Below are 21,693 nucleotides of genomic sequence, written 5' to 3'. Positions count from 1 at the left end.
TCTCCTAACCTCCAAGAGACACTGTGCATGTGGTGTGAATACGGCCATGTTACAGTGGGAAAATGTCTCTCCTTAGGATGCTTTGCCAAGATGCAAAGAGGTGTACAAAATTGCCAGAGCTGGCATCCATGAGAAATTCATTTTGAGGTATGCCATGAGAACCTGCTCTGAGCAGCCAGCCTATATGCATACCAGAGAATAAGGAATTAGGGGTGCCTTTTGGTCTGATTTGTCTTTTTCTGGATATTCTGTTTGGGTTTTTTTTACACAATCAGAGCATCTAAAAAAGGGATTGTAAGTTGATGGTCAGGGAAGCCATCATTTACATGATTACTGAAATTATTTATTCAACAGTTATTTATCTCACCAATTCATCATTGTTTAAATTTTAATTCAGTGACAATGTAACCTCTGGAAAACACTGCTTGCATCTATAATTAATAGATTGTTATGCTCTGTAGTTTAAAATTTGATCTGCTTCCCTCAAACTCCATGAAGAAATGTTTCATGTGATCTCTTTCTGAATTCACAGCAGATGAAAATGGCCTGCTAGGTTTCATACAAGGAGGTTCATTTGTAGGGAGATGCAGATCCAGTTTGCTGTTTGCTGTCTAACACAATTTAGTCGGAGCAGCACAGCCCTCCCCTTTTATCCTGACAGCAATTCTCCCTCCAAAATGAGGTTCTGGCAGTCTGCTTTTGTACAAAGTAGACTCAAATGTAATTATGCTGCTATGACAACTTCGTCTTAGAGCAATTCACAGTCCTTTTTCTTCTCATCTTTGTAGTGCTGCTACGAGTAGAAAGTGATTCTGTTTTTTCTTCTTCCAGTATAAATAGAAATAACACATCACTGAAGTCCAAGTTGTACTTGTATAAGGTCAGGGTCAGTCCCAGTGTATTAAACACTTGTCTCTTAAAAATAATGTAATGAAAAGAGGGAGAAAATGTAAACTGCTCAGTCCCAAGCCCTATCTAAATGAAGGCCATGTTAACCACCCTGTCCACACATCAGCATGGGGAAGGAGACTTTATCTTTTTGAATAGCCACATGGAAAAAGAGCAGCCATGGCCACATCTCTTCTTGCCTCACCTTTCCTCAGGAATAAGCCACATGAATTCTTCAGAGCCCTTGGCTGCAGTGTTTAGTTCTTGCAAAAGAGTCTTGTCTGTGCTCCCATGCGGGCTGCTCCTGGGGCTGGGATGGCTTACATCCTGAGTCACTGCCATGTGGGGGTGCCAGCAAGGGAAGAAAACAAAACCCAAAGAACTGCTCTGGACATTGCATGGTGCCTCTGAAGGAAGGCAGATGAAGGAGCTGGGCTCTTCATGGGAAGAGCCAGTGAGGAGAAACTGGCTGGAAGGACCACACCAGCTTACTGGTCACCCAGCTTACTGGAGGGATTGGCTGTTCTGGTGGGAGAACATCACAGGAAATGCTTGATAGCTGAGGAGTGTTCTATAGAGAGTGGGCACACTTTCTGTTCCCTCCTGCCTGTGTCCTTGTAGGGCTCTGAACCTGACATCTGCACTGAAAGCAGAATCTCAGCTGTTACAGGTTTCAGCTTCCCCTTAGACCTTCTCATCCAGGCTTTGAAGCAGGCAGTAGAAAGTGTCTTTTGAAGGTCACCTCAAAATTTGGAGCATGGTGCAGGCACACTAAGGCAGAATGCCTCGGGCCAGGCCTGAGGGATGAACATGTGGTTTCACCATCAAGATATCTCTGTTAATTACTACCAAAGCCAGAGATTTTCCATGTGTTTACCTTTGAAGAGTTATGTCCTGCAAAAAAATTGTAAGCGTAGCCAACATAACTTAATTCACAGTGACACCCAGGGAGCTGTGGAGAAGTGCCAGAGGTGTGATGGAGAGCATTTTAGTTTCGTGTGGCTTCCTGAAGCTCCCTAGAGCACACTGAAAACAGTCCAGCCATTTTTTTCTTTTTATTTAAGCTAAAAAATATTCCCTTTCCAGCTATGAAAGCAACTGCATAGGCCAGAACAGAAGGTGTTTGTGGTAAAAAGATACACAGGCTTAGCCAGACTATTTTGATCTTTTTTTTCCCTCCCTGAATTCTCCAGGGAGGAGAGGTGCCAGCATCAGAGGATAGAAGAGAGACACAGGGATTCTAACTTTTTTTTTTTTTTCTTTCTGAGACAAACTCTGGAAGAAGTAGGAAATTCTGTCACTTGACATCCTCTCTGTCACGGAGGCTGAGACCTGAGGTCAGAAAAAGACTGTTCCCAGCTGGTGTGGCTGAGAGAGTGACCAGAGCCAGTGAAGGGCAGGAGGGAGGTCATGTCACTGCTTCTGAAACAGGCTCTTATCTAGAAGCAGTGGCCCAAACCATACAAGTATCAGAGTCCCTGAAGTCCCATGACCCTCACCCCCATTTGCTTCTTTGTCTCCACCATGCAGTCACTTTGCAGTGGAGATGGAATTCCCCAGCTTCTCCCTCCCCAAAGCACCTACCCAGAAGCTGCCATGTCAGAACAGGATGAGCACCAGGGCTTTAGAGGAAGCCATCCCTCCAGCCACTTAGGGTGCCACACTAAGCCTCAAAAACAAGCTAAGGAAGAGAAAGTGTTAGTTTTTGGGGCCTATGTAAACTGTGGCTTGCCCCCCTGCCTGTGCAGGGCTGTTTCTAAGTGTAACCCTCCACAGCCTTGGAGCACAGGTGGGACCTATTTCCCTGGACAAGGGGACTCTGACAGCCACAGTGGATCTGCACTTCTGTTATGCTCTCCCACTCTGAGTGCTTGATTCTGGGTAATCCTAGGTGCTGCAGAACCTGTGCCTCCTTCCCTGGCTTCACCCTTTGGCAATGGGCATCACCTACACCCATGGGTGGCCCGGTAACTCGGACACAGAAAAGCTGCTTTCAAAATGGCATCTGTCAGCCCTCTCTCCTCCTCTCTCCCCTGCCTCAGAAACAGAGAACAGGCACCATTGCAGGTGTTTTCCCTGTCTCATTTTGACATCTTTGTGAAGTGACACTGTCAGAGAGATATCTTTCCTATGAAGGAACATCTTCATTTCCACTTGCTCCTTGACATTTCAGTGGATGAACTAAGAAGATCCTGGCCTCTATTTTAATCAAGAAAGACAGATTTCATGTACAGGCTGGTTGCCCTAGAGCTCGCTACAGCATATGAGAAATGTCTTGTCTGAAACATAGACCTAAATCCAGCACTTACAGCACAAACACTGTTTCTGTCTCAAGCCCCACGTTTGCTTCTGCATATTTTCTGACCTGTCATAATGTTCCCTGCTAAACACCTCCTGGCCCAGACCTCACATTTGCTCTGGTGGGTGGCTCTTTCTCTGTCTTGCAGTCTAGACTTCCTGTGTTTTGCAGACTGAGAGTTTGAGACACTCATGAAAGCTGAGACTGATCCTTGACAAAGTAATGTTGATCATGACTGAGTGAGGTGAATCTGGGAGGAGAGCTTCCTGTGATTGCATTGACCTACTGCTCAGATGGTTGACTGCTGCATCCTGTCTGTTGTGGGGGTTCCTGGGAATCCTTTCCTAGGGGAAGTCTTAAGGCATCTCCATGTGCACGGCAGCAGTTCTTCTCTAGCTAATCAGTGTTCTCAGGATGATTTTATATCATGTCCATTTTACTCCCAACCTCCCTTCCCTCTTGAACATACTGCTCCCTACACCTCCCTATTGCCAAAGGGACACCACCACCCCACTTTACCTCTCATCCACTTTGTTCTCAGCTCTGAGGGTACTTTCCACACAATCCCTGTGCAGTTCCACTCTCTGCAGCAGATCTGGTGTGCTGCAGCTGCAGGCAGAGCTGCACCTCAGCCCCATACATTGGCTGCTTCGTCCTGTTCACGTGAATGATTCCTCAGAAGTAAAACTCCTGGTTTTGTCTGAGATTAGAATAATGGAACATGTTCATTACCAAAGTGCACCACATTCACAAGAGAAAGGGGCATATGAAAGCTTTATGTTCTCACAGTCTTGATTCTTCCACAGTCTTGTACCATCAATCATATCCCTGCAGAGTACAAAACAATGCCCAATGCTGTCTCTTGTATTTTCTTTCTGAAGATGTTAATGACTGTGGGAGCAAAATGAAGTGGTCCTTCCCTGAGGAGATAATACCATTTTGTTCTGAGAGGCAGGTCATAACAGATGGGATGTACGTGCACTTACTTTCTTGTGTGCATTTCTCATTTCTCCTTCCCTGTTTTTTTTTTTAGAAGAAAAGTTAGGAGTCTTGCTGTCAACCATCAATACCAGTTGATGGCTGACAGCAAGACAAATATTCTCTGTTTTGAGGGGTTTGTAAGAGAAGAAATAGGAATCACACTCTTCCCTCCTTCTCTGCAAAATGAAGTCTCTCACGAAATGGTAACTTTCTTCCAGATGATTCTTATACCTAATCTTAACAATAGCAATTTGTGATCAATGAAGTAAAAGTCAACTGATCCAGCATCATAAAAAGAGCTCAGAGCTCATTGGAATTCTAGCTTAGTTTCCTTTGTTGGCTTGTATAGTAGTTGGACAAACAATGTTTCCTGGTTCTGATTCCATAATAGATTCTATGGCTCTGTATTTCACAGCTACCATAAAAGCAGGTGCTGCAGTGATGGGAGCCATATAAGAACCTGGATAGATGATAAAAATATTGTTGCTGAGCGCTTCAGGGTGTACTTTGTGTGAGCAGACACTTAATCTAAAGAATAAGGGATTGTTAAATTTTACTATATAGCATATGCAATACTAGAATTTATTAGTCTGTTGTTCAATGCAGGAACTGATGTGCTGTTTTAAGTATTTTTTTAATCCGTGACATAAAAGAAGTTCCCAAACTTCCTGACTCAGTTTTCCTGTTTGCAATATGTGAATAATGTTGATACTAAGTGAAAGTGCAGTAAATTAAACAGCAGAATAGATGTATAGCACACAGGTGGAACATGATTCATGTGTGTCCATTAAAAGATTTGGGCTTTCCCCAGACTAATAAAGGACTGATTTCTAGTAGGGTAAGGGCAGAGAGCAGACACTGCTTACTCCCCACGTGTTTGAGAGTGTGCAGGAGAGCTGGTCAGGGTTATCTGTACTGTGACACTCTTCAAGCTGCCTGAAACCAATAGTTAATAACACACTGTTGTGTGGATGTCCAGAGCTGAGACAATTCAGTAACTCAGAGGGCTGAGCACTCATTACTTTCCATATACAATAACAATTAGTAGAAATTATTGACAACCTTTTTTATATGCATGCCATCCAACACATTTTTGGATTCTTGCATTTACATTCAGTTTCTGTTGTAAATTGACAGGTTTAGCCCATACTGCTTTCAGCACACTAGGAGAGGAGAGTGCCATTTCTTTACCTCCCTGCTGTTTGAGGGAAAGGCAGTTGTTCTTTACACGAAATCTCTATCAGTGGCAGCTTTTAAAGACTTCCTTGTGTGATGTCTGAATTTTTAAAAGTTTTGAAGTGCCAGAGTTTTCTGCATAAAAGCTGCTTACCCCTCAGTAGCAAGAACTTCAAACAGTTTGCTGACAGCACGTAGACAGTCCCTACTTAAATAACTTGAGTTGGTTGTAGCTTCTCTTGGCAAGTGGGGGAGATTAAGGGCAATTTCCTACAATGATGAAGATCATTATGCTGAAGTCCCTCTCTGCTCCCGATCTCTCCACGTCTCCAGGCCCGACCAGCATTTCCCTGCCTTGCAGTGAGTGTGCATCTCTGTTGTGCAGATCCATCTGCACCAGCAGCAGCAGCAGCAGTAACCTGTCCCTCTGCGCTCTCTACATGCTGGAATTTGACTCAGCCAGGAGGCAGCCTGGTGCTTACACATCTGGTGGTTGTCTCACACTGCTTTGTGCTAGCTTGCAGAGCTGAAGTGGCTATTTCACCCATTTCGGTGTCTGACACTAATTCATCCCTCCTCCATGCCTCCAGAGTAGTAGGAGAGCACAGTCCATTTATGCTTTGTTAAATTTGCACAGGAGGCAGAGGCATTTTAATTATTTTAATCGGAGTATGTGCAGCATAGAAGGACAATGTATTGATTTTTCTGTTTATTTTTTCCATCTCTGAATGAATAAAGCTTTTTTTTTCTCAGCAGCTGTATGCTCATAATCTCAGGCTCCCAAATATTTGTAATTTCAGTTAACTCTTCCCTCCAGCTTTCACTTACCTGTTTCATGCCTTCAGGATCTACCTTTACTGTGAATGATACTCAGAGACATTAAATGTAAGATATACATTGATATCCACTCCCTGGAGTTTGGGATCTGAAAGGAGAAAGCCACTACGGGAATAGGAACATGTAGCAGATGGGAAGCTGACCCCTGTGGCTGTGGTGTGTACAAGATGCCTGAGTACCTTCGGGAATACAGACCCTGATGTCTGTGTAAAAAGTCTGCTGTAAAAACAGTACCAGGGTCTGCAGCATCTCTGTCTGTCTATCCACACCCAGTTTGTACCAGAATAAGCAGAGACAACAAAGGTCAGTAGTTGTGGGAGATTAATTTTTTACTGAGGGTTTTTTGGATCCTGCTCTAACACAATTCCTAGCAGCAGGTACTGGTAAGACTCAGGAGGTCTTCCTGTGCCTTACCATTCTGTCAGCACTCAAGTCTGGATGCACACACAGGCAGTGGGTGTCAAACAAGCACTGGGGCCTCACTGTAAGCTGTTTGTCTTTTTTTTAATGTGGTGCAAACATTGGATGTCTAAGGAAATGGAAACTCCTCTCTAACAACAGGCTTAGTCTCAAAATGCTGTTCGTATGGATCCCCATCTTAGAAACCATATTTTCACCTGACTCTCAGGGAAGTCTGCTGCATTTTCACTGTAGATGGAATCAAGATAGACAGCTTCACAAACCTCATGGAAATTTTACTTAGCAGGCAGATCAAGGCTATCACTGAACACAGAAAATACTTTTGGAAAGGAGTAAAAACACTGTGAGGCAAGGCACTGGAACAGGTAGCCCAGAGAAGCTGTAGATGCCCCATCTTTGGAAGTGTTCAAGGCCAGGCTGATAAAGTCCTAAACAACCTGATCTACTGGAAGGTGTTTCTGCCCATGGTTAGGGAGTTGGAACTAGATGATATTTAAGGTCCTTTCCAACCCAAACCATTCTATGATATCTTCTGGTTTTTGTGCTTGTGCTGATATTCCACACTGAAAATAGCTGATGATCCCTGCCTGGCTCTTTGGCCCCCTGCAAAGCTCCAGCAGCCTTCCTGCAAGCTGTTGCTTTAAACCTAGAGAAAAATGAACAGCTTCAGCCTTTTGGGCTTATTTGGTAGCAGCTGTTGCTTGCCAGTGTGCTCGTTCTCTCTCTTATCTTGCAAGTATTCCTGTCCTTTTTTCCCCTTTGGGCTCCTTTCTTCTTTCATTTTAATGCCCTCCGTGATTTAAGAGAATTGGTAATGAGAAAAATTTGGTGGAGGACACAGCAACTTTCTTTGCAGTACCCATATGTGGCAGTGTGCTGGGAAACCTTCATGAAGCCCTTCAGCCCTGTCAGAAGGTAGAGATATGTAAAGCACCAAGTACCACTGTCCTTCTCTGCTTTATTTTCCTCCACCCTGTGCATGCATGGGATCACTGGTACGAAGGTGATGAGCAAAACTTTCTTCCCTCTGAACAGCCTGGTCCAGTGGAAGGTGTCTCTGACCGTGGCAGGGGGATGGAACTAGATAATCTTAAGGATCCTTTCCTTCTATGATTTCTCCCCTCTTTCCTGGCAGCCCCATGTGTAGACAACCCCCAGAACAGCATGCCAGTGCCAGCTCAGGGGGAATCTCTGCACTGGCAGAAGATTGTTCAGTAGTTCCTTTCCTTGCCAAGCCCCTAAGTGTGCCAATCACTAGTGGAAGCTAAGATTTGAAATGCTTTTCCTCTCTTCCTGCCAGCACAACATATGAGATGGTTGTACTCTGTGATATTTTAGTAGTTAACAAACATGTGCATGCTATAAGAAAAATCCTACATGGAAATTAGATAGTGTGTAATGTATGCCTTCCTTTAAAATACCTTTTAAATTATTTTTCTTCTTCTTCTTTTTTTTTTTTTTTTTTAAGAAGCCGGTGGAACTGGAGCATAACAGAGAAAGACAGGATAAGCTGTGAAGAAACAACTGAAAGGAAAATCTTCAAGCTTGTGTCTATCAGAGCAAAAGGCAAAAAGGTAGGATTGCATCCATGTGGTTGTTCATTTTTCACCCACTCACACTGACTGTAATGGGGCTGCTGGCTCTGTGCCCCTGCCTGTTGGACCCTCACTTTATAACGGTGGAAGGGGACATTAAGACTCCAGAAGTTCAGGGAGATGGAAGCCAGACTAAGGCAGACTTTAGCAGGCTTGTGCTCCAGATGGTTTGGCTCCAGGAAAGCAAGCAAGGGCTTGTATGCTCTGCATATGAGTTGGCTCTCTCCAACCCTGTGTCACTGTCTCTTTGAGACCAGCCCAACTTCACCACCAACTCACATACAAATATATGGAAAAGAGCAAACCCTGCATTTTTTTGCTGAAGCAGCTACCTGCTTAGTGTTCAAAACAGTGGCTTTATTTCCATAATGTCAGATGGCAGCATCATAACCTTTAACAGCACATGAATCAAAAGTTGTCAGCTTTTCCTCTTCTGCCATGAGCCTTATGATTCTTGCCGTGTGCTTTATTTTCTTGTGGTTAGCCCAAGCTTGCATGCAAATTTTTCCGGTTTAGAAATGTCCATCATTTCCTGTGGTCTTTAACAAGAGAGGAATGGCAGCCAAGGCAGGCAGCCTCTCCACACAGCTCGTTGCTCATACACACTGAGGTTGCTCTCAGTAAACAAGGTCACTGCCTCTCCCTCTCTTGAAGCAAACTGCAACAAGACTCCGCTTTGTGCCCTTGTCCTAGCAGGAGGGGGGAATTGGGAGGCTGGAGGGGAAAACTTGCTTGAAAATGACAAAAAATAAACCAATCCCAAACCCTAAACAGCCAAAAAGAACTCCACAACCTTTTTCACCAGTTGTCGAAAAAAAGTCTTATATATTTATGTGGAATTTTTCCTATTACTGTTATTATTTCAGCTTGCAGTTGGCTATGGGAACATTTCCAAAGAAACCAGTACTCTGGGAAACCTTTTGTTTTCCAGAAAGGCTGTTATTCAAAAGCAATTAACATAAAAACATTAAAATTGTCTAACTTCAGACACAGAAAAATGGGGCAAGGAAATGTGTGTGTGTTTGTGTGTGTGTGTGCATGCAGGAGGGAATACTGCAGTCTGGGGTAATGTACGAGGCAGAAGGAAGAGACAAGAGCACTTGGGTCAGCATGGGATGAGTGCAAGGAGGCTTGGGATGGTGAGACCCCACACCTGTAGGATGCAGGAGCTGTGAATCAGCTGGGGGCTGCTGTGACCTTGGAGGGCAGCACAAGACAAGGAGAGGTGTGAGGCCTGGGGCAGCAGGAGTCCCAGGAGTGAGAGTAGAGATGCTCAAGTGTCTCTCCATTCTTCAGGCCTGGTATGAAATGTGTATTATGTGTTTTGGCAGCTCTGAGTGCCTGTTGTTATGAGGTGCAAGCTGTGGTTTTGAGACCAGGCTTGTGCTTGGCAGTTCAGGGCAGTGCTCCCAAATCCCCTTGCTTCCCACTGCCAATGCTTGGTAAAGGCACTGACAGCAGCAGTGTTGAGGGTTTTATTTTACATTTGTACTGTGCAAGTTTTCTCCACCATTTCTCCTGCAGGTTTTGAAGCAGCTGGCTGATTTCAGCCTCACTTGAGAGGGCAGAGGGTCACTAGATATTAAAGCACTGTCTGCTTGTGTGGAAATGGAGTTCGATCAGAGGGAGTTTCCAGATGCCCCAAGGCAGATCTACCTGCCTTTTTCAAAAGAGAACAACTATTTTAAAGTGTGAACTGTACCATATGCAACCTGAAGTAAGGTGTTTTCTCTTACAAGGGGGTGCCATAGCTTTAAATTTACAGATTATATTTTTAGGCCTTTTGATGTTTCTATCAATTTTTCCTCTTCCTATGTTATCTCATCCCTGACCCTGCTCACATCCATATGTGTCAGTCTCAGCCAGACAGAAATGTGGAGATCTCAGGCCTTCTCAAGGGGGACCCAGGGGACTTGGGAGTCAGCCAGAAGTAACACATCAAGGAGGAGACCCATGGAAAGGAGAAGTAGCACTATTATTGGGAAGGTTGAGTTCACTGTGACTGGGAGACAGGAACTGGAGTTGCAGGAGTACATTAAATATCCCAAACTAGCTAAGATTCCTGAGATCAGTGACACTCAGAAGAGTCTACCTGTGTCCCAGAAGCACATTTGAAAAAGAAATCTACAAAGACCTTTGATAAATAAAAGTCTGAATTGCAAAAGCTTGTTCTAAACTAGACAGTGGTCTCACACTCTGAAAAACCCAGAGAAGTGGAGCAAAAAGCATCGCATAAAAAGGCAAAAGGCATGTGAACAACAGGGCCTGCAGAGCAAAACTTACTTCAAAAAAGGCTCAGGGCAGCATGTGGTGCCAGTGGAAGGGGTGGAGGCATCTGGGACTGTCCTCCTGCCCTAGAGGTAGGTTTTGCAGGTTTTCAGGGCAGTGCATCTGTGCTGGTGTTTTCCTGTAAGCCTTCGCTTCCATTGAAAGGGCAGAAAAAACTTTTAATGGATCATCAGTAGCTGGTACAGCATGTCCCCCTACTTCCATCCTTCTGTCTGTTTCGAGTTCAAATTTTAATTGAAACAAGATGTTCTAGACAGGATGAGTGTCTATAAATAGGTTCTAAACTGTCACCTTAAGAGGAATGTATGTGACCCAGTTCAAACACCGATATGAAGAAAGAAAAATTATTAAACACATAGTCTTATTAGACATAGGTAGGTCCCCTTCTTGATTGTTTTAATCTTTGGAAGATACTTATTTGCGCTGGTTCCAGCAAATGATAACACATTTTCTGCTTTGGTGCCCAGTAAATGCATTTTGATAATAGATTCCATTCATAGCACACGTATTGTCACTGAATTTATGGCACAGATAATATGCATGCTTACTAGTTTCGCTTTCTTTTACTATTTTCAAAGAGTTTAATTTACGTATTCTGTTACCTGATATGCAGAAGAGATTTTGTTTGGGTTTTTAACCAAATCTTCATTTGTACAAAAATTGTACAAAAATATGTAATTTTTGGTGATATAATATTCTAGGTTGACCAAATGATTTATCTGAGAAAGCATTTAGAATATTGTAGAGGTTGTGAAACCCATGTAGGGTGTTTAAACTTCCAGTTTCATTTATATAACACTACTTAAGTCATCTGAGCCCCCAGAAGATTACCTGTATAAGTAGCAAAGGCAGACAGGATTCAGCTTTTGTTATTCAATCTCTTTTCAACATATGAAATGCTTTCCCAACAGCTGGTTATGTAAAGCAAGGTTTATTGAGGTTATTTTTCAGTACTTGACTCTCAGCACTGCATATTCCTCATTTGTTATTTGCCTCACTTTTTGAGGGCTTGTATGTACCATCCTTACAGCTGACGTTCTGCAGCAGCCTGTGTACTTTGAGGAAAACAGTTATTTGAAGCCTAAATATGTTTTCACGATAAAAAATACTAAGTTAGGGGTGGCTTATACTTTAAGTATGCTTATGCAAGTTTAAATAAATGAAACACGGGCTTTTAAACTTTATCCATATTCACTGAGCTTGATGCAGTGTTACTATAGATGGTCAGCACTCAGAGCCAGCTACCATTTAAAGACCAATAACAACAATACTGTGTTTCTAGAGGTTTTATCAAAATGAACTGCTCCTTATCTGTTCTGTGAAGCTACAGAGAATTATCCTATACAGCAGTGTTGGCTGCTTGCATAAACACTGAAGAAATTTGCAAATCTTTTTATACCATGCAATGGTCCAGTTGGAAAAAATCTCCTCACTGAAAGAGTGGTTAAGTATTGGAACAGGCTCCCCAGGGAAATGGTGGAGTTCCTGGAGGTAATCAGTAAACAAGGAGATGTGGTACTTTGTGATATAGTTTGAGGGGCATGTGGTGTTCAGTCAAAGGTTGAACTTTATGATCTTGGAGACCTTTTCCAACCTTAATGACTATGAAATTGCTTAAAAGAAAAGTAGTTATGGCTTTGAGGTTAATAAACAACATAATCACCAGTCATAGATGCAGACTACAGGCCTTAACAATCAAAATATAGGTGTCTTTTTGTTTTGTTTTGCATTTGTTTGGTTTTTCATTTGTTTTTTTTGTTTGTTTGGTTTTGTTTTTTTTTTTTTTTTTTGTTTTGTTTTGTTTTGCTTTTGTTAATTGACTGGTAGGTTTAGAAATAACACCCTCATGGAAGCTGTGAGTTTTAGTATCCTAGGCAGTCTCTAGAAGGAGAAGTCACAGAGCTTGCATTACAAGATAAAATATAAAGTTGCCTCCAGCCACAGACATCAAACAGTTTGTTTTGATAAGGTTTTTGGGACAGGCTGACAGTTTAGTTCATTGACTTTGCTATTGCTTGAATTTGGGTGTTAATCTTGTTATCTAATGGATACATCTTAGGATGTGTTTTAAAACTTGTTAGCCTGAATACCAGAGTGCACAAAAGCAGGATACAGAGATGGGTGGTAGAGGAGAAAGAGAGATCCTCTGCCTAAAAGCATTAAACACACATTCTTTAGCATAAAAACACAGAAGGCAGAAATCTCAGGAGACAACACACTGCCTGTTTGACATTTTTCACCAGTTTGGAGACTTCTGTCTGGACACCACACCAAAGGGCCTCAATTGCTTCCAGCTCATCATTGCTCTTTGTAGTGGCAAAAAGTCAATGAGAGAAGAGAACTTTGAGCTAGGTGAGGTCTGAAGATCCCAGCAACCAAGAAGGCCTTTGGGCTTCAGACCCTCTATGCTCCTTACACACCTGAAGTGCTGTACTTAGCCAGCCACATCATGATATAAAGCAGACATTCAGAGAACCAATAAATATGTAAAGCAGTTTGAAGTATGTGCCATATGAAAGTAAGCCTCTCTGTGAACCTTCAAGTTGGCATTTATATTTCAAAGCAGAAAATTCACCTGTTTGCACATTTTGCAATAAAAAATTGGAGGTATACATGTACAAGGAAGGACTTGGAGTAGATGTCTTGAGTAAAACATCATCTTGAAAGGTGTATCTGCAAGCACAGAAAGAAGGTGGGTATTTTCAAGTCTGAACTGCACATGTCCAGCTTTATATGAGGTACTTTATTTTGCAAGAGCAGAGAAGACTGCTGAATTTTCTAAAATTTACTCTCTCCCTCCTTTCAGAGCCTTTTAAAATTTTCCAGATAGTCCTGGCCTCTATAAGAATCTGGGTAGGGAGTAGAAACCATATTGTTTAATACCGGTGACCAGTCATGCAGCATATTTGAATCCTGAACAAAATGCTTGGAGATGTTGGTACCATTCAGCAGTCCATAGGCAAAAAAAAAAAAAAAAAAAAAAAAAAAAAAAAAAAAAAAGATTTTATTGAACCTCTTCACCACATGGTCATCAGAAAAGACTGTAAGAAATATTATCCATTTGTGGTCAGAAGTATCAAGTACAACAAATTATGCTTAGTGAATACTTCAGTTACTGTACTTGGCAGTGGATTTGCTTTAACTCCAGGAAAACATTACAAATGAAATCTTTAGAAGATATGTGAACCAATTGTGCAATACTGGACTTTTTGTTCCTCAGGCCATAGTCCTGCTCCCAGTCACAGATTCACTGTGCCTATCAAAAGATGCATTCTATTAAGAAAACAGAAAATTTGAGCAGTTCCTAACTACAGAAGACAGCATAGCAGCTAAGATATTTGGAATGAAACCACCATGAGACAACTGCAGTTCCAGCAGGATTTGGCTCAAGGATCATGTGGGAAGCCTTTCCCCTGCCAGACCAGTGATGAAAAAGAGACAGAGGGTGAGGGGGACACAAGCTCCAAGTTGTGAATCACCCCTCGTGTTGGCCAAAAAGCCTGCAGACAGAAATAGGAGGGAAGCGACCACTGAGGCTGAGCTCTGCAACCTTACTTTACCTGGCCCCCACTTGGAAGAACTCTGCTTGTTTCCCTTTCTGAAATTTGCCTTTTCATACAGCATTTGCCATCATTAATTGGAGCATCTCCCTTCTACATCCTAATCAAACAGTGCTGGCAAAGAAGAATCATTATTATGAGCAGTGTTGGACATGTGCTGGCCAATTCAAGCCATGAATTGCTTGCCTCAGGCCTGGCAGGTAGGAGTCTCAATTTAATTTTATTCAGAATAAAATTACTAACAGCAATGAAGCATGTGTAGACCATCCAGAAAAGGAAACAGCCCCTGTTGCTGAGAGAGAGCTCAGTTTCTGTTTTTCCCTCAAGTACATTTAAAACATTGATACTTTCTCCCACGGGAGGAAAATAACACCAGGTAAAAGATGGCAGCAAACATGTTAAAATTGGTGCTACTCCAAAAATCCAGAGGTGAAAACCAGCTGAGAAATAGTTCAAAGTCAAAACTGCACACATCCAGAATTGCCCCACATCTTAACAAGTATATCTTTCAGTCAGGGAGTTCCTACTTCTGGGCACAGTTACTCCGTGCCAGACCCAAATGTCCTGCAGCAGAAGTCAGCAAGGAGTGGGATTTTGGCCAAACCTGCAGTGCAAATGCATGTCAGCCACAAACTGGATTCCAATTTTGGATTGTAATGTTCCCCAAATGTAGTACAGAAATGAGATTTTACTACCAGAAAACGTTGTTGGGGGCCTGGGCTGATTTATCAAGAAACGCCAGGGAGCTGCACTCACAGAGTGAACTTCACTGGAATTTAATTCCAGCAAGGGGTCTGCTTTTCACCCCGTTTCCTCATCCCTAGAGAAACAACGGCGGAAAGCAGGAGCCTTTGCAGCAGGGCTGACCCTGTGTCGCAAGAGATGGAGCCACCTGCGTGTGTGTGTGTCACCGTGCCCGTGTCCAAGGCAAACAGCTCGCTTCCTGGAGTGCCCGGCCGGCGGGGAATGTGGCGGTGCGTCAGCGCTGAGCGGAGAGCGGGCGGTGCTGCGGGGAGCGCCCGCCGTGCCCGGCCGGGCTGCGGGCGCTGCTGCGGCCGCTCGGGGCTGCGGGTGGCTCCGTCCGGCGCTCCGCGGCACCAGGGACGCACGGAAGCGGGGAAGGGAAGGGAAGGGTTTTCCCCGGAAATTTATCTGTCTGGCAGATAGCAAGCCCAGCATCCGTGTGTTCTGGGAGGCTCAGATAGACGTGTTCCACCACTGAATCAGTCCGCAGCTGCTTGGCTTGGGGTGGGTTTGGCGGGCAGTCCTGCGTAAGCCTATGGGAAAAGTTCAAAGGGTATTTTCTCGGTTCTTCCCCCTTCCACTACCCCTGCCAAGGCAGCAAACCTCTGCTTCCTTTCTCAGAAACTAACTAACTGAAGCTTTGCTCCACTAAAACTTAGTTACCATGAAGAAGAAAAAAAAAAAAAAAAAAAAAAAGGTTAATATTAAAAAATAGCTTTTCTCTAGAGAAATATGTTGCAGATTGGATGAGAGTCATGTTTCTTTCCTTTTTCTATTTCTCTCCATCTTAGCCATGCTTATACATTTTTTCTGTGGTAGGGTTCCCATCACTGAAGTTTTAGGCAACTTCCACCACTCATTGCTGTATTGGGACTGGGCTAGGACAGGAGGCAGCAAGCCAGCTTTCTGGGATAGAAGCATTCCCTCTGAAGAATGGAGGAAGGAGAGGACAACATGCCTATCTACTTTTCTTGTCAGCATATAAATGATAAGGCACGCTGGAGAAGCATGTATGTCTTTTAATCTAAGCTTATTAGTATGGTGTGTATGAAATATTAGCTTTAGTGAGCTACGCTGGCTCTGGATGGAGGGGAGAAGATTTTGCAGTGCTTCTGTCTAGCCTCAGTTCATCCAGCCTGGCTCCCTGCAGGAAAACTTATTCTAAGGTGGATTTATGAACCAAGATGCCACCCCTTCTTGCAAAGCTCAGTAGATGCTTGATTGCTTTTTAGTGTGAGAGTTCAGAAAAACATTCTTAAACTATGATGTCTCCAGAGGTTTGTGGTAAGAAAACAATGTTAATTTACCCAGTCTAGGAGCAGAAAGATTAAAAAAGAGTAAAGTACACTGTGTTCTTTGTTCCAATTACCTGAAATTAGTGTCTTTGTTGGAGATAAGTGCCATAAATGGCTTTAACATTTTCAGGTTTTTCTCTCATTTTGGAGCAGTGCTGTATTGCTGCCACAGCAGTGCTGCACCACACAGCACAATCACTATTTACACTTTTTAATGAGCAGTGACTCTACTGTAGCTATTGCATTAGCTGTGCAACCATAATTTCATTTCCAAAGGAGAGTGTGTCATAATAAGCTTCTAGAAAAGTTCAAGACAGCTGCCTGTGTCATGGAAAAATAAGACTTGATTAACAGAGGATGTAGGAAGCCAAAGTAAATACTAGAAATGTGTAAAGCAGTTATGGTGGTGTAGATTAGTACATATGAAGGGATGTGTAAATCTGACTGCTTGGCATGATTGATTCTTACATCGAAAGGGAAGTCATTGTGTTATTATGTTTTTAGTTGGAAGTCCCTGCTGACAGCATTGGAGGTGTTTCAATGTCCTACTCAATTAAAAATCTCAAATACTCTGAACAGTTGGGCCTGCATTCCCATTTTTCCCGGATTTCAAATATGAGAGGACAAGTAACATGAGAGGAAATGCTAAGCTTTGAAGACTGTGTCCAACAGCAAACAACCTTGTGTACATGCAGCACCTCTTTGTTGAACCACATATCTCATGTTTAAAAAATATCCCAGCATGAGAGGTAGATGTGATGGTAGTTGGGTGACAGGACCATCTAGAAGGCAGGAGGAGAGCTTTGTGGGCCTGAGTCTTGTAAAGCCTTTCAGATACTCTCACCTCTCTCACACCTTGCAGACAAGTGGGCGAAAAGCTGCAAGTTACTTACATCAGTCACTGTGACACATCCAGTTAGCTTGGTTATGAAGAGAGCATGAATTATGATATTCTACTCTGTCATTTAAAGATAAATGTTTTATGTCAAAAATCCCATTATTATGTGTACATTTTTAAAAGAAAGATTGTGTTTTGTTTTGGGTCTTTTAGTTTGCTTGGTTAGGGTTATTTGTTGGGGTATTTTGTTGGTGGTGGTTTTTTTTACAGCAATTTTAAGACTTTTAGTTTTGCTAAGAGGTAGGTCCAAGTTGTGGTTAAATCCTGCAGACGATAGTCTTGCTGACCTCAGGATTTTCCAAATATTAAAATACATGTCTGGATTTCTCAAAACCCCACAAAACTTCAAGAACCTTAGACCCATTTCACCTTTCCCCAGATAACCGAGATGGCCATAAACTACTTGAGTGTCATGGTTCTAGCAAGATTTCATGTAATAGACAGTCTCTTGAATAGCTCTTAGTGACCTATTAGCAACTTCAGGTATTATATTTTAGCAAATAAAATCATAGTTTTTCCCCTAGCTTTTGCTTAACTACAATAAATTATTTATAAGGTGCAACCCTATGTTATGCAGATGCTTTTTCCAGTCATGTTGTTTTATAAAAAATGTCTTGTAGGGGGTTCTGTATAGAGATGTGTATGAAGTTGGAGCAAAGAAAAATAAATCTTCCAGTAAACCCTGTCACTCTTGTGACTATGATCACTGTGCCATCCCCAGCACTGCTTCCTACAGGAGCCTGAGGCCAAGGCTGGAGGTTGGTACTTGCGGGCTGCACGGCACTGGATGTGGGCTGGTCTAGATGGGAATTAGTTTTAGCAGAATCAAATGGAAGTCCTTACCTAGAGAGGAGCCTGAAGTGCTCATTCACTATTAAGTTCCTGGCAAAGTTTTTACAATGTATATATTTACACTCAGGATTTGTACATAGATTTACACTCGGGGTTTGTAGATACAGTTACGGTGTAACAAATACCCCTACCTAGACAAGTTGGCAGGAAAAGAACAGAGCAAGTACAGGAACTCTAAAAGAACAAAATAAGTGTCCATGTGCCTTCTTGAGTGAAGTCTGGAGGGTTTTAGTGTGTGCATACGTCTTTTTCTTTATTTGCTAAGATGGTTTAAGTTTTTCAAGTGGTAACTGCAAGCCTTGGGCAGCAGAAATACACTTGCTGAAGTATGCTTGTCCTGCATTAGGACAGCTGGCTGGCCCCATGGCAAGACATTTTTTATTTTCAGGTGAAGCTTCTGGCTTTGGCCCACCCTGGCATTTTGTTTCTCCTCTGTAGAAGTCTGTCTTTTTGGGAATGTGGGCCATTAGCTTTCCTCTTGTGGTTTCAGCTTTTCTTCTTGCTTTTCGCTTGGGAGTTTTCTTCTAGTTCTTTTCTCTTTTCAGCAAGCAGTTTCTGCAGATCTGCAGGTGAATTCTTATGATTCTGTATAAACTCCTTCCTTTTATTAAATCAGTCATGTATTTTTCAGTCCTCATTCTTAACATGAACATCACAGATTTGTGGTGGTTTGTGAAGGGTTTTGGCTGGTGGCTTATTGGGTTTGTTGGAGCAGGGAGAGGAAGTGAGAGATGGAGGGAATCACATCTCCCAGGGAAGGTGCTGTTACTAATTATGCCTTGGAGATTATTACTTCATGGCTCAGATATAATTAGTAATTGATCAAACTCCTATGTGCTATTTAGGACAAAAGAAAGCTTCTCTTTCTCTGTGACCCAAAAAGCCAGCTGTTACTTCAAACATTCATTTGTAGGGGTTCAGGGAACTGCAATTCTGTAATTCTTATGAGTCCTAACAGCCCCTGAACCCCTTCCAACAGCTGCCATGCCTGCAGCCCTCCTCTTGCCAAAACTTTGCCACCTATAGCGGTACAGAGGTGCAAAGGAGTACTTTTAGGACACCTCTTACTGCTGGATTCAGGTTGTCTTTTGAGAACTCCTTAGAAATGTATGTTGTAGGACAGGATTTTTAGCCTTATCTATGTCTTATCCATGTCAAGTTGGCAAAAGCTGGAGGTAGAGGGTAGTGCAGCACAGATCATGAAGGTAATGGGGACATAGGCAGAGAAGTTCTGGGAGAATGATAAGAGGACCCCTGTCTGACCTCAATTATTTTCTTTGTTTCTCTAATGCTCATGTTTTACCACTTCAGATCCAGTGCTGGGAGCAATACCAGGTGCCTTCTGGTATTGTGTGCTCTGTGAGCTTTTCAGATGATAAAGGTGTTGAGTCAAAATCCACTGAATTGGTAAGACTCATTCCCAAATCTTCAGAGAACTGCAGATCCCCAATAGAATCTGGGTTGGAGTTTAGACAGCCTGTGCCCAAATCTGCATTCCTCTATCCTCACACAGCTGCTTGACTGGATGACTTGGTGTTACCAAGCTAGCTGAAGCTCCTGCCTTTGGACATGCCTAGAGGCATGTCACCCTCAGCAGAACTGAGCAGCTCCAGTGCCAGGTCTGTCCTGCAGGAGCAGATGCAGCTCTTCCAGACTGCATCTGCAAAAAGGCTGTTGTAGGCTACTGCCTTTGTTTGAAGTATAGCAGGGATGCTGCTGCAGCTGCTGCGGCTCCTGTTCTCCTTATCCCACCACCCAGGGTAAGGATGCTTCCCTGCACCCAGCCTCATCCTCTCATCTTTCAGCTTCTTTGTTTCAGCTAACAGATTCAAGGAAGCTCTCCCATTCCCTGGGGCATGTCTGAACTTCCAGGGTTGTGTATAACTGATTTGCAGTGGGTACAATCCCAGTTTGTAGAGTTGGAAGGATTAATCAAGAACCTGTGAAGTGCAGTGAGCAAGGCATGTGTGTGAAAGGTGGAAGAGCAGGATTCCACTGCTTCTGCCAGAAATCATCCCTGTGACTTATGCCTACTTTTCATGAAAGATATAAACAGACCTTGGGGTGACAGTTACTGCCTAAAGGCTTTGGAGAAGTCTGTGTGTCCCAGTGGCATTGTATACAGGAAATATACAGAAGAATGGCATTTGCACTCCCTGCCCCAGTGTGATGCTTCAGAAGGACATTCCAAGGTCCACAGAGAATTTGGCTTCCAATTCATTATTAGGTAAATTATACCCATATGGAGAAAGCTGTTTCATATGTTTCATGTCTGTTTTCCACAGTGGGGGTCAATGTGTTGTTTCCCAAGGGTTCAGGAGGCATGGGCCAAACCCATGGACATGGAACACCTTGTACCTCACTAAAATGCTGATAGCAATTCTCAGTTTACATAGCTTATGGGAAGGGCTTGCATAACACTGGAAAGGAGTTGTGGGTACTTATTAGCTTTCTGATTTTGTACAGCCTGGTAGAAGAGATGAAGCATAACAAATTAATTCTTGGTTGTTAGAGGCCAGAAATGTTTGGTTGATTGTGCTTTACCACCAGTTTCAGAAACACAAGCCACTTTATTTGGAGGAGAATAAATTTTGTGCCTATTAGCTGCTGCCACTTGTGCACATGAGACTGGTGTCAGCCATCGACTTCACATCACCAGCTATGACATATATACACCTTCTTGAAAAGGCAGAGTTTGAAGTGGTCATTTAAACTCTATTTATATTCTTTATTTCAAATATTAAGGCCACCATAATGTGGTATGTATTACTTCAGAGGATTACAGATCACACCACAGAGTGTTTTATAAATGATTTCTCTTCAACATAGCCTTATACTGTCAGGGCAATTGTTCTACAGTCCTACTTCCAGTCCTTCCACCTTAGTCTATGTCCGGCTCTTGCTGAAATTCCTGAGATTCTTCTTTATTAAGGTTATTATCAGATCCCACACTGCCTCTGATGCAAGAATAAGATTTGGGCCCACAGACAATTTATTAAAAGATCCTTAATTCTGTCCCCTTTGCATCGTCTTTATCCATTAGTCATGGAACTAATGACCAGATGCACAGTATGTAGGCAATGTACATGTATTTATGGTGTCCTTTTAAAGGCATTTCTTCCTCCTGGGAGAAGAGAATTGAGAGAAGCTGCTGTTCCCCAGGATATAAGTGGGATTTCAGCAAAAATCAAAAACTCCCTATTACCCTTGCTTGCTCAGTGCCCAGCTCACGCCAGGCATCAGCCAAGCAGACCGGGCCTGTGTCTCTGCTCACAAGTGTTTACTGCTGCACATTTATCAGCTCTATACAGCAGCACTGAATGCACACACACTCCATTTATTTCAATATGACGAGGCAGGAAACACTTTCTTCCCATGCACGGGTAGGCAGCTGTCTTCCCTTTCACCATAAACTGTGCTTTGGATTCAAGACTTACTGAGAAAAGGGACACTATTTGCATGGCCTCTGACTTGTAAATGATTTCTTCACTTGAGAGATGAGTAGTATTTACATCCCAGACTGGGGACATTGGAGAAGGCTTCAGGCAGTCCATGAGCCAGATGCAATTTCCTGGAGTGCAATGCTGGGTGCAGTACTGGAGTCAAGTAGCAGAGCCACAGCAGTCAGCATGCAATACCTGAGGAGACCTCTCGTCCAGAGGAGAACACGCTGGTAAACAGAAACCACAGCCTGCCCCAGCTTACTGTCTAGTCCCCTAGTTCTATGCTTTTTGTGTAGAGATTATTGATTTTAGACTACAGTGTCAAGAGACAGCAGTGGTCTGTACAAGTGACTTCATAAGTCATAAACCATGTGCAATTACACAGGCTACTACAGTAGTTTAAACAGTGTTTGTTA

The sequence above is a fragment of the Vidua macroura genome, chromosome 1 (genome assembly GCF_024509145.1).
Source record: "Vidua macroura isolate BioBank_ID:100142 chromosome 1, ASM2450914v1, whole genome shotgun sequence".
NCBI classification, from domain to species: domain Eukaryota; kingdom Metazoa; phylum Chordata; class Aves; order Passeriformes; family Viduidae; genus Vidua; species Vidua macroura.
This window is presented reverse-complemented; position numbering follows the sequence as displayed.